Source organism: Eleutherodactylus coqui, chromosome 10 (assembly GCF_035609145.1).
Source record: "Eleutherodactylus coqui strain aEleCoq1 chromosome 10, aEleCoq1.hap1, whole genome shotgun sequence".
Lineage (NCBI taxonomy): Eukaryota > Metazoa > Chordata > Amphibia > Anura > Eleutherodactylidae > Eleutherodactylus > Eleutherodactylus coqui.
This window is the reverse complement of record NC_089846.1, coordinates 70,215,500-70,229,566: the sequence shown is the minus strand read 5'-3', so window position 1 is coordinate 70,229,566 and position 14,067 is coordinate 70,215,500. Positions and strand designations below refer to the sequence as shown.

The 14,067-nt window shown below is 46.1% G+C and overlaps 1 long non-coding RNA gene across 1 annotated transcript in view; it reads left to right on the top strand.

The window, feature by feature from the left end:
* Positions 1–997: 997 nt before the first annotated feature.
* LOC136580586 (uncharacterized) overlaps positions 998–14,067 on the top strand; it is a 38,994-nt gene continuing 25,924 nt past the window's right edge. Inside the window, exons 1-3 of the long non-coding RNA XR_010786979.1 lie at positions 998–4,337; positions 4,830–4,956; positions 5,508–5,576. This is a non-coding gene — a long non-coding RNA (uncharacterized lncRNA). The remainder of the gene's footprint in view (positions 4,338–4,829; positions 4,957–5,507; positions 5,577–14,067) is intronic.

Here is a 14,067-nt window from a genome sequence, read left to right as displayed (position 1 = left end):
GCCCACCTGCATTTGATCTGACGTTAGCTCTGCTGTCCAGGGCACTGCAATGGGATATATTTATGTACCGCCGGTGGGTTCCAGGGAGCCACCCATGCTGTGGGTGCACACGGAATTCCCATTGTGGAGTTGTACCTGTCTGTGACTATTTATAAAAAACCCCGGTCTGACTGGGGCATGCAGTGTGGGCCGAAGCCCAGCTGTATTTAATCTGACGTTAGCTCTACTATCAGGAGCACTGCAATGGGACAAACTACAGGAGCAATACAGCGCTAATGAGACGTGCACAGCTACGCTAGCATAGGAGTCCGCTGTAGGCCCGCGATTGCTGAGGGTTTGTGCAGAGGCCTATGTCCTTGGTGCAGTGAAAGTCCGCTTCCTGCCTAGGATTGCTGAAGCTGTGGGCCGAGGCCTATGTCGTGGGCGTGGTGCAAGTCTGCCATGTTTGGCCGCTCAGATCAATTTTTTGTTCATGTCTTGGGCTTCCTAGGACCCCCCTATGCTGTTGGTGCACACTTAGTTCCCATCGCGATGTTTGACCTGTCTGGCACAAAGACACTGACTGACTTGGGTAGAGGGCAGAGCGCTGACGGCTTTCCCCTTGCAGTGTGGATTGAGCTATGCGACACCTTGACAGAATGAATACTGTGTGGCACACGGATTCCCCATTGCTATGCCCACGTTTGCAGCTGCTGATGGAGGTGGCACAGGATTGGATGTCTCATTTCTTCTGTACAGCATTGTGGGCTATCGCCCTGCCCCTTTTAAAGAGGGTCGCTACCTGGCCCTGCCAACCCTCTGCAGTGTGTGCTTCTGGTTCCTCCTCATGGCTGACGCACTTATAAATAGACATGAGTGTGGTGTGACTGTGAGGCCAGTGTGTGGCATGAGGGCAGCTGAAGGCTGCGCAGGAACACTTTGGTGTGCACTGTGGACACTGGGTCGTGCGGGGGGGGGGGGGGGGTTGGGCAGCATGTAACCCAGGAGAAGAGGCAGGGGTGTGTCCCGCAGGCAGTGCTTGTGCTTTGTTGGAGGTAGTGTGCTGCTTAGCTAAGGTGTGCCTTGCTAATGAGGGTTTGTCCGAAGTAAAAATTGGTAGGGGGGGGGCCCACTCTTGCCGCTATTGTGGCTGAATAGTGGGACCTGGGAACCTGAAATGCAGCCCAGCATGTTGCCCCTCGTCTGCCCTATCCGTTTCTGTGTTGTTTCCAGCACTTTCTTGGGTTTTGCAGATTTTCACCAATGAAAACCTTAGAGAGCATCAGCGATATACAAAAATGCTCGAGTCGCCCATTGACTTCAATGGGGTTCATTACTCGAAACGAACCCTCGAGCATCGCGGAAAGTTCGACTCGAGCAACGAACACCCGAACATTTTGGTGCTCGCTCATCTCTACTCCAGATCCCAGCGAAGAATTCAGTGACTTTCATGTCATCGGGAAATCACAGACAGAGCGCGCTATACAAAAAAGTAAGATTTCTTACAAAGTGTCTACCTTTCCCTGAGGTGGTGAATGTCCATCTGTGCTCGTAAAGGAAGGACACTTGTCGTGTTTGATCCATGCAAACAACCAGCAGACAGAGCAATATGTCTTTGGGTAGAGTTTGGAATATCTATCAGTGCTTGAATGATGTCCAGACAATTGAGGTGAGTGTTATAGTGCTATAAAGTACACAATTTTATTGCCCTGAGATGAGATTGTGAATGAGTGCTACTACTGCACATTGCGTGAAAAAAAAAATTTGAGTGAAAACCTCTGACTGACATTCTTGATAAGACAGGAAACTTCTAATGTCTAATATGTAGTTACTATTTTGTGACGATTTAACACTGTAGGGGATAGCAATTGAATCTGGTAAATATAAATGTATTTGAAATATTGTATCTGACCAAAAAAAGGATTTCTTTAGACTTTCTTTTTGTTGAGATAGACAGAAAATATCTTAAATTGACATAGCCACATCAGGATGAAGTGTTTGTTTTTCCTGCCCTCCTCTCGGGTGTGTTTCCTTTTGACTGCTGAATTGGAGAGTAGTGTCATGTTGTGCTACTTGGTGTGTAGCACATGCGGAAGTGTTCAGCTCTTTATTGCTTAGTTATATTATCAGGATAGAATAAGATAGAACGCACTGCCTGGTGAGTAGTGTGTTGTTTCCCTAGGTGTACTGCCAGGATAGAGTAGTCAGGCTGGCCAACAAATCCTTGTTCTGAGTATTCAGGTGAAATACAACAGGTAATATAAAATTATGGGGAACGTGCTAAATAATGGTGCTGACTAGGACAGTAACCAAAAGACCGCCAAACAGATTGTAGAGGAGGGAGAGAGGGCAAAAACGCAATCAAAGACTTTGGAAAAATGTATCTGTGAACATAGAAGATGTGTTTTAAAAGACAACGGTGACAGAGAGAATCCTGACTATATGCTGACAATACCTTTTTGCAATACTCATTTAAAAGGGTTCTGTCAGCCAAAAAAAATAAATTCTATACTCACCTGTACCTCACCGGGCCATTCACCAGACACCTTCTAGTCTTCCGATATCCCTCCTGCAGGCTGTATGTAGCTGTGCAGAAGCTGGCAAAGTTCCAGCTTTGGCAACTGCCTCGACCACTGATGGACGGCAAGTACTGCCGCACGGGTCAGTGGTCGACACGTGACACGTCACTCCTATGCCGGCCATGTCTAACCTCCAGAGTCAATGGCAAGTGTGCACGCCTCCCCCTGCCCGGCGCACTTGCGCACTCGCAGTCGACTCTCCTGCATATTACTGGGCATCCCTGGCCAGGTCGATTTGCGATACGTCACTAGTGACATAGGCACATTGCCTGGCTGGAGTGCGCATGCATTAAAAATGGGCGGGACTACATCACTCTCCTCACATTGCTCCAAGACCAGGAAATGTCAGCGCTGTGAGACCGGCGCTGACAGGAACACAGCTAGAAGATTCAACGCGGCAAGTAAAGAAGAAAGGGAAGGAATACAATGGGATTAGGTGAGTTTACTTTGTTTTTTAACTATTTTCTTCACACAGGTTAGCATGTACAGCGAGGCAGAGCAGGATGCAGGCCACATTTAAAAAATGGATTTTGCTGACAGAACCCCTTTAAGGGCTGTTCAGTTTCCTTATTAGTGTATATGCCCAGTACACAGTCTGACTTTGCCTGACATAACACAGAAAGATGAGACTGTAGAGGAATTCTTTGTCAGACTACCAATGGGGTATGGCCAACATGGTATTTCAGATCAGCGTTTGCGTGTTTTAGCTTTCAGGCTTGGGGAGCTATTGAGGGAGGAGTTGCTCCAAATTCTTCTTAACCATCAGGAATACTAGTCATACACAGGATTCTTGTGCAATTCTTTGTGCGGTAGAGTAAGCGATATTTGCTAATATATGTTGAATCGCTTCTGTTAGAAAGGGTCAACTTTGGGCCTCTGATCTCCAGGAGGTCGGGCATTCAGGTCTCATGAATACTATGGGCAACTAGTTAGACAGAAATTGGGAAGCTTCCGGTCCCACCTGCCTTGAAAAAATAAATATTTAAAGGAACTGTTTCCTCTTACGCCTCAGTGCCCCTTGTGCCCCACCTGAATCCTGGTGACAGGTGTATGTTCATTGTAAATCTTTACTAGAAACAAAATGCTAATGGGAGGACTTAGGGTGATGCTGACCCTTCCCGATGGACGGGCAACAATTTTCAGTAACAATTACAGGAAGATGACAACTGCCTGCAGCTATGGCTCGAATTTTCCTTTCCCTGCATTGCCCTTAAATGCTGTGGAAATGGGTGGAGGACATTGTCTTCATTAGAATGGGCCTCCATGTGATGCCAAAACTGTTTGGATTCCACTACTTCGGGCCTAAGGTGATGGTGATTTTCCTGAACTTTGGGAGTGGACTTTGTGGATTAGTATCACGTGGGCAAACTGTATTTTAAATTAATTGATCATAGATAGTTGCAGCTAGGTCAGGGCCATGGAAATAAAAGTAGTTACGTTGAATTCCACTATATTATTTTCGCATGGATTCAAAGGGGGGAGGAAATGGGAATAGTAACCACTGAGCATCCTGAAAATAACTATGTTTTTTGTTTTTTGACTCACTAGATCCCACAGAACAGAATTGCATCTGAGCATGTTAAAAATAAACCAATTACTAATACAAGGTTTGAGCTTTTTTAGATTGTTCCAGAATATCATGGAAATGGACAAGCAGAACAGGTTATGCATTGGTGACCAATATTGGTAAAAGGGAGGAATAACCACTCCTTTCCTAGGACATATGCAAGGAAGTTGGAGTTTATGGCAATCGCTGTAATATGTGGGACTGGCTTGAAGGTAAGCATCGACCTGAGGTACACTTTTGGAATCACATTCGATTTCACACCTTTTTGTGTCGCAGTGGAAATTTTTGTAGTTTTTTTTTGTCGAACTATTGGGTAAACCAATCTAGAACGCAGATGCAGTACTTCATTGTTTTTATACAAGTTCACACCGATCTTCCCAGAGCGCCACGTGTGGTGCAGAACATTGGGGCAGCATAAATGCAGTCTTAAGCTCTCACTCACGACCTGATTGTTGTGGGTTCAATCCCTGCATGGTTCAGGTGGTTGGCTCATCCTTCCATTGGTAAAATGGGGTAGAAGATGACTGGGGAAGGAAATGGCAAGCCGCCCACAAAAATGGTCTGCTTGCACCAGGGAACTTTGCCTTTGCCTACCTTAGATCTCTGCTAACACCAAGGATGTAACTCCAGAGAGTAGCCACAGTAGAAGGAGTCTCCTTAACACCCGGATTTGATGCGTATATTTTCTCTGTTGCTTATTGCAGGAAAGAGTCTCAGAGAGACTATGACTGGTAGAAGAAAGAACTACACACTGACAAGGTGTGCTTTCCCCGCATGTTCTACATCATGATGTCACACCTGAGTCATAATCTATCCCAACGCTCTGACGAGGTACTGTGTAGTATAGTGTCTTCTGTTTGATTTGCCCCAGGGTTCAACACTGCTGCAACCTGGTTTGTACTAGGCTGCATTGTATGCGTGTAATGGAAATGTTTTTTATGGCTATTTTGTAGCAATTAATCCTTGATTATCTATAGATCTATCTATATGAACAGGCTTTAATACATAAACTAGGCCCCGCATTCTAAGGACCTAACCCCAGACCTGATCTACATGTTTATTGTGTGTAAGAAAGAGAATGGTTCTGATGTTTGTTGTAACCACAAATGATACCAATCTGTCTGTCTTTGTAGGAGCCTGCCATATACATATCTAGGAGGCAGACCTTGTCTGACTAGATCTTATCACTTTATAGAAACTGGTCGATTCTAGAGTTTGATAACATGATTGATGCAAAGCTTGGAGCATATGGCATAGGACTAGGCAGTTATCGTGTATAAAATAGGAGACAAATTATAATGCAGATCAGAAGCATCTTGTACCTGTAAGGAGAAGACGATCTCTCCATGAAATCTGTCTGCTTTTTACTGTGTCTTCTCCAGTGAAAAGATGAACTCCAGGCAGAAGTGTTTAAGAAAAGCTCCTACTTATAACGGATGTAGTTTATATTCGTAAGTATGTCTTTGTAAGTCTTTTGTATTATAAACTGTTTCTATTTTATCACTTGCTGTATGTATTTGACCTGTAGAGAATCATTGTAAACATTTACGCAATATCACCTATTTTTACGTAACTTTTTGATTTTTATCATTTATTCATTTGTATTAATGAATTGTGTTGTATCAACCCATTTGTCCTTCTTTAAAGCCGTATCCGACCTTATTGCCTTTCGAGTTAGCAAAACAATGCGCCTCTTACGATCCTGACCAACTGGTCAACGTACCCATGTTTTCGTCATTGTAAGCCAGACTAACCATTTCAGGGACTGCAGATGACTGCATACAGCTACCAGAGCTAGGTTTCTTGGAGTTTATATTGGTTTGCATAGACTTTTTCTCAATTTGGGGTGTGGCTTGTAGAATTAAAAAAAATGTAATAGTGAGCCCCGTTTCCCGCAGTCTCGCCAGCACTTATCTGAAACTTCTGGGAAGAAATCTGCTTATATGACCGGAGATCTGTACCATCTTGTAAGTACTTTACTATGCACTTCCAGTAATGAGGTGCAGGATGAGGCCCTATTAGCCCACAGGTGAGCACTATTCCATTGTGTCATTGAAAAAGAGTTTTCCAATTTTCTCTCCAAATTCAATAAATGGGCTTTCTTTTGAGGAATATGCGTATGATTCCCGCCCTACCAAATATTTAGTATAAATCTTTGAATTTTACTTTATAAGGAGGGGTATTAAACACAAATCTATATAAATTCAAAGGTATCTATATAGATACAAAGGCAACAAAGGTTTGTGGATGGAAACAGTCATCCAAATCCCACGGATTTGGGAATAAATGAGGAAATCATCCAAGAGACCATATTTATCCTGCAAACCTTAAAATTTTTTAATGCTGGGCCTTCAGCAAGATCTGAAGTTAACCTAATTCTCCTGGATCTCCAGTTGCGTGTATTTAAGTTGTCTGACCAGAATTCTAAGATCTCTATTGGGAAGGAGATTGACTTCCTGGTGGAGTGATTTTTTTTAAAATTTGTATTAATTGTCCCCAAATTGTTAAGGCATTGATCATGGGGTTTTCTGGACTCTCAAGATCTACACTTGACCCTAGTAGCAGGTTTCTAAGGGAGTTATTTCATATTGCACTCTGTTCAATGTTTGGCCAACTAATCCCTTCCTGGGGTATACACCAAGCTCTCAAATGAGAGATTACGTAGTAAGCTTCTAAATTAGGAACCCCCATTCCTCTATCTTTCCTGGGATTATACATAATGGCTGCAGCTACTCTAGGTTTCCTATTTCCCCACATGAATGTTATCAATTGTTTTTGCAGACTTTTGAGTAGCTTAGTAGGGCATTTAAGTGCAATTGTTGAAAAAAATGTAAATTTTTGGGAGAACCATCATCTTAAAAATAACGATTTTTCCCTAACCAAGAGAATTCTGTTTTGTTGTAATCTTTAAAGGGGTTGTCCCGCGCCGAAACGGTTTTTGGGTTTTTTTCAACCCCCCCTGTTCGGCGCGAGACAACCCCGATGCAGGGGTTAAAAAAGAAAACCGGAGAGTGCTTACCTGAATCCCCGCGCTCCGGTGACTTCTTACTTACCTGCTGAAGATGGCCGCCGGGATCTTCTCTCTCGGTGGATCGCAGGGCTTCTGTGCGGTCCATTGCCGATTCCAGCCTCCTGATTGGCTGGAATCGGCACGTGACGGGGCGGAGCTACACGGAGCCGCTCTCCGGCACAAGAGGCCCCATTCATAAAAGAAGAAGACCCGGACTGCGCAAGCGCGTCTAATCTGGCGATTAGACGCTGAAAATTAGACGGCTCCATGGAAACGAGGACGCTAGCAACGGAGCAGGTAAGTGAAAAATTTCTTATAACTTCTGTATGGCTCATAATTAATGCACATTGTACATTACAAAGTGCATTAATATGGCCATACAGAAGTGTATAGACCCACTTGCTTTCGCGGGACAACCCCTTTAAGACTACTCTGTACCCTTCCATCAAGGAAACTACATTTAAATCCATTGTGTTTTTTATTGGGGAAGTAATTGTTATGCCTAAGTACGGGGTACCTTTCAAGTCCCATCCATAAGGAAATTCTTTATTGATTTGATTCATGAGCTTTTGAGGGACATTAATGCCTAATACTCTTGACTTGGACAGGTTGATTTTAAAATAAGATATTTTCCCAAAAGAATGTAGGAGTTCAGATACTGCTCTGAGGGATCCTACGGGGGAAGTTAACATTAAAACTATGTAGTCCGTAAACAGCCCAATTTTTATGGTGCCTGAATGCCAAGGGGACCCCTCTAATATTGTTCTTTATGCGAATAGCTTCTGCTAGGGGTTCCATTGTCAGAACAAATAGGGTGGGCGACAGCGGACAACCCTGCTTGTTCCCATTTGTTATTCTAAAGAAATTGGAGACAACTCCATTAATAAGGACCTGAGCAGAAGGTCAATACTGAGGATTGTAATATACGATGTATATTACAAAGTGCATTAATATGGCCATACAGAAGTGCTTAACCCCACTTGCTTTCGCGAGACAACCCCTTTAATTGCCTCAAATTTGGAGCATATACATTGACGAGAGTCATGAGGAAGCCTTCTATCTTGCAAACTAGGATCATGACTCTACCATCTGTCTGTCACCTCCGTTACTAGCTAAAAGTCCACTGAGGCCTTTATGGTGATTAAAATGCTCGCTTTCTTCTTAGGAGCATTAGCTGTGAATATCCTTGAGAACTTGGGGTGTGAAATAGTGGGTGCTCTGTCTTGGGCGAAGTGAGTCTCTTGAGCGCAAAGAATGTCTGTTTTGGACAAAATAACCTCTCTCCACAGAGCAGATCTCTTGAAAGATTACCTAAGTCCCTTAACATTTAGAGATAGCAGGTTCAACTCCATTTATGGTGAAGGTTTATTGCTTGTAGGAGCAGTAAAAAGATCTTGCTTGTGCTTTCGAAATTATCAGATTTCTTGGTAGACAAGCTTATCAGTATTGAGGATATTTTGCAGACTCATCCAAAAATGGTTTAGCATAGAAAATAACTTTCCATAACACCATTATTAACCTCAATAAAACAGGGTAATTACAACGAAAATGGACCCTCCCGGAATTGGGCCTAACAGAGACCCAAATATGAAAGGTCATGCCCAGGGGTGTACAAAGCTCAGCCTTCTGCTGATAAATTAGCATCGTTTTGCACAAGTGGCACAGTTAAAAGCATAAGTCGGGGAAGGAAGGAGGGGGGGGGGAGAAACAGTTCTTAACGGAAGGTTATCGTTTTCTTGTTTGGTTTATTAGATTGCTTGTGGGACCAATCATTGGTTATGTAGGGAGGAGCGTCTTCCTTCGGTGGAGGGAGGTTCCATTTCTCCAATAATGATTTACCTTCATCAAAGAAAGTGACACTGACATTACCTTCCTTGTTAATGAAGAGCTTGGTTGGAAAGCCCCATCTGTTTAGAATTTTATGCTCTCTCAGAATAGCTGTGATTGCAGAGAATTTTCTGAGAGCAGCCATGGTAGATTGTCAGAAATCGGAGAATAGTTTGATGTTATCAAAAGGAGGAGGGAGATCTTTTTGATTTATGGAGATTTTCATAATTTCCTCCTTGATGTAGTAGCAATATACTCTGGCAATTACATCTCTGGGGGCGCTTTCTGGAACATTTTTTGGTTTCGGAAGCCTGTGAATTCTGTCGGGAATAAGTTCTCCTGGTTTGGAGTTTTGGAATAGAGCTTCAATGAGGTCTTGAGCATATTTGTTAAGATCTTCTGGCCTCACTGACTCAACACCTCTGAACTTGATGTTATGTCGGTTACGGTCCTCTGAATCCACCATTTTGCGTATCAAGGCTTCAAAATCTTCCTCCAATTTGTAATGAGCATCAATCCGCTCGTTGTGAGAGCTTGTTATTTCACAGGTTTTGCTTTTGAGATGATCAACTCTATCTCCCAGATCGGCTATAGCAGAGCTGACTTTGGTGTTGAGTTCTGTGAGGTCCCTTTTCAATGAACCTCTTGGTGCCAGCACCATGTCTCTTATAAAAAAAACTCAGATGCAGCCTGGCTGGAGCACTCTGTTTAGTATGGGGTCTGAAGTTTCTCCATCTTCTAGCCAGGATTGACTAGTGTTGTTATGTATGGGCAGCTCTTTCCTAGGCATACTGTTTTCTGGGCTTTCTCTTGGGGAGATTCTTGTTCCTTACTCCTCACATATCACTAGCTGTGGGGGGATAAGATGGTGACAAGCTGCTGCAGCCCTCCCTTCCTTCTCTGTGCTGTGATGGGCTAGACTGTCTCTCCCTTGATGACTGCCTGCTAGGTGAGAGCTGAGGGTGCCTAATGTGTTGTGTCTGGTGGGGAGGGGGGGCGAGGGGCAAGGAGAAGCCTGCTTACCAACTCTCTTAGGTGCAGGGTCCTCCTGTTCCGCCGCCCCCATCCTCTATCTGCTCTCAGCGTCCTCCACTTTCCTCTCCTCCTCCTCTCCTTCCCGCTGCCGCACGCTGGATAGAAGTTGGTCAGACGCTGGCTTCCTCCATGACATGGCTGTGTTCAGAAACCCCTCCGACGCTTTCACAAAAGAAACTGTGAGTATCTTGTGGTGCTGTGAGTTGCTGTAGCAGATTAAGCAGAGGAGCTATCTAACTCATGTCCGACATTAAGTCCATCCAGGCCCCCTCCCCCCCAAGATCAAGTCATTTTTATTTTTAAAAAAAAGTGTTTTGATGTATTCATGTTTATGTGCTCATTAGAAATGAGGGAGCACACTCGTCCGAGCTTTATGCTCGTTCAAGTATTAGGGTGCTCGAGATGCTTGTTACTTGAGACGAACCCCACGTGGTACTCGAGTGAATTGCATTTCCCTTCCCCGCATGTTTAGCGCCATTTTCTAGCCAATAAACATGCGGGGAAGGCAATACCACTTCCTGCTGTGAGGTGCCAGCCCTCTCACCCCCCCCCCCCCCACCCCTACAGTAGTGAGTGGCTGGCGAGATCAGGTGACCTCCGAGTACTTAAACTGGTCCCGTCCACGGCTCGCCTCAGACGCATGCTGGAAGTGGCTAGGGAAAGTGCTGAGGCTTATACAGGGAAAGTGTTAGAGTAGGATCCTGCCTTCAAGAACCCCAACGGTCCTTCTTAGAGCCACTCCTCATCGTGTGCATTACTGTTGTGGCTGGCTGGGAGCAGTAGTGCACCAATTTTTTTTTTTTAAGCATTTAGGCCTGTGCAGGCCATTATAGCTATACTGTTCTGTGTGTGCAGTGCATTAGGCAGAGTTGAGGGAAAGAGCTTCTTATATAGGGAAAGTGTTTGAGTAGGATCCTGTCTTCAAGAACCCCAACGGTCCTTCTTAGGGCTACTCCTCATTGTGTGCATTACAGTTGTGGTTGGCTGGGAGCAGTAGTGCACCAATTTTTTTTTTAAATATATCTCTCTGCAGAGCATTACAGCTCTTAGTATGCAATGCATTAGGCAGAGGTCTCACCACTAAACAGTACACAAATATTTCCTGGCCCACTGCAGATCATTGCAGCTATACTATCTATGTGTGCAGTGCCTAAGGCAGAGGGCTCACTCTCATCGCTAAACAGTACTCTGTTTCCTGGGGCACTGCAGGTCATTGCAGCTATACCGTTATATGTGTGCAATGACTTAGGCAGAGGGCTCACTCTCATCGCTAAATAGTATGCAAATATTTCCTGGCCCACTCCTGATCATTGCAGCTATACCGTCCTATGTGTGCAGTGCCTTAGGCAGAGGGGTCACTCTCATAGCTAAATAGTACGCAAATATTTCCTGGCCCACTGCAGAACAGCATTTCACAGATACCATTCTATGTCTTGGGTGAAGTAGCCACAGTTATCAGCACTATCCACTTGCTGTCTAGCTTTCTGCCCCTGCCCAGAGCGTCGCACAATACCCTTTCCTTGGGTGTGGTGAAGTTGCCGCAGTTACCAGCACTATCCACTGGCTTTCTAGTTTTCTCCCACTCCATACAGCCTATTATATACAAGTCTCTATAAGCGGTAAATGACCCATCGGTATCAGCGCAAGACAGCGGTTTAATTTTTTACGGTCACAGCATAGAGCCTCCGGTATCTAAAAGTCTGTGTGTGGTAAATTAGCCACAGTTCTCAGTGCTATACGGTTGGGTAATTTATTTTGACCCTGCTCTATCCTTAATCCAACATGTTGAGGAGTAGGTGTAAGGGTCGAGGATGTGGACATGGACGCGGCCGTCTAAGTGAGGGTATGGGTGCAGGCCGAGGTCCTGAGCGGGGTGCATCACAGCCAGCTGCTGCGGGATTAGGAGAGCTGCAAGTTTCTACGCTCCCCAGCTTCCTATCACAATTTGCGGATCCGCGTGGTAGACCTTAATTACAAGGAGAGCAGTGCAAGCAGGTCCTGTCGTGGATGGCAGATAACATGTCTAGCAATATATCAAACCCCCATTCTTCTATGCAGGCCACTTCTCCTGGACTAGGGACTGCACTTCTGAATCCTGTGGCTGCTCCTCCTTCCTCCCAGCCTCGTCACTCTAGGAAAATGACAGATTCTGAGCAGGCAGACTCCCAGGAACTGTTCTTAGGTCCCTGCCCAGAGTGGGAAAAAACGGTTCCTCTCTCACCTGAGTAGTTTGTCGTAACCTACTTACTTGAAAAAGACGCAAGTCGAAACGTTGTAAACCATCTGTGAAGGAAATAAAAGGAAAAATCTGCTTTGAAATAACACCGTGTATGCTGCCATCGCTTTATATTTCATCTTGTAGTTTGTCGTAACCGATGCCCAACCTTTGGAAAATTCCCAGAGTCCTGGTGATGAGGCTGGGGACTTCCAGCAACTGTCTCAAGAGCTTTTTGTGGATGAGGATGATGAGACACAGTTGTCTGGCAGTGAGGTAGTAGTAAGGGCAGTAAGTCCGATGGAGGAGCGCACAGAGGATTTGGGGTTAGAGCAGCTGGACGATGAGGTGACTGGCCCCACCTAGTTTGCAAAGCCTACTGAAGACAGGGCTTCAGAGGGGGAGGCAAATGCAGCAGGACAGGCTGGAAGAGTCAATGTGGTGGCCAGGGGGAGAGGCAGGGCCATAGCAAAGAATCCCCCAACTGTTTCCCACAGCACCCGCTCACGGCAAGCCTCCCTGCAGAGGGCTAGATATTCAAAGCTGTGGATGTTTTTCAGTGAGAGCGTAGACAACTGACGAACAGTGGTGTGCAACCTGTGTCGCACCAAGATTAGCAGGGGAGCCACCACTACCAGCCTCACCACCACCAGAAAGCGTAGGCATATGATGGCCCAGCACCCCACAAGGTGGGATGAAGGCCATTCACCACCTCCGGGTCACATCACTGCCTCTTTCCCTGTGCCACAACCTGCCACACAGAACTAATCCCCCTCCCAGGACGCAGGCACAAGCGTCTCCCGGCCTGCACCCACACCCACGGCCTCTAGCAATGTCTCCCAGGGCAGCGTTCAGCTGTCGCTAACACAAGTGTTGGAGCGAAAATGCAAATAGCATGCACAAGCTTTAAACGTGCACATTGACAAATTAATCAGCCTGGGGATGCTGATGTACAGGCTTATGGAAACGGAGGCTTTCAAAAACATGATGGCGGCGGCAGTCCCACCCTACTCGGTCCCTAGTCGCCACTATTTTTCCCAGTGTGCCATCCCAGCCGTACTGCAGCACGTCTCCCACAACATTACCCGTGCCCTCAACAACGCAGATACTGGGAAGGTCCACTTAACCACGGACACGTGGACAAGTACTGGCAGCCAGGGCCACTATATCTCCCTGACGGCACATTGGGTGAACTTGGTGGAGGCTGGGACTGAGTCAGAGCCTGGGACCACTCGCGTGCTACCCACACCAAGAATAGCGGGTCCTGCCTCGGTGCTGGTATCTGTGGCGTATTATGCCACCTCCTCCAACCCCCCCTCCTCCACCTCTCAATTACGAAGTGTGAGCACCAGTGGTGGGCAAGCGTTCTCAAGCCGTGTTGAAACTAATCAGTTTAGGTGACAAGAGGCACACGGCCCCTGAGCTGTTACAGGGTCTGACGGAGCAGACCGCTGGCTTTCGCCGCTGAGCCTCCAACCGGGCATGGTAGTGTGTGACAATGGCCGTAATCTGATGGCCGCTCTGCAGCTTGGCAGCCTCACACACGTGCCATGCCTGGCGCACATCTTTAATCTGGTGGTTTAGCGGTTTCTGAAAAACTACCCCCACTTGTCTGACCTGCTCGGCAAGGTGCGCCGCGTGTGCTCACATTTCCGCAAGTCCACCACGGACGCTGCCACCCTGAGGATCCTGCAACGGCGGTTTCAGCTGCCAGAGCACCGACTGCTGTGCGACGTGCCCACATGCTGGAATTCTACGCTGCACATGTTGGTCAGGCTGTACAAGCAGCGTAGAGCAATAGTGGAATACCAGCTGCAACATGGGCAGCGGAGTGGTAGTCAGCCACCACAATTCT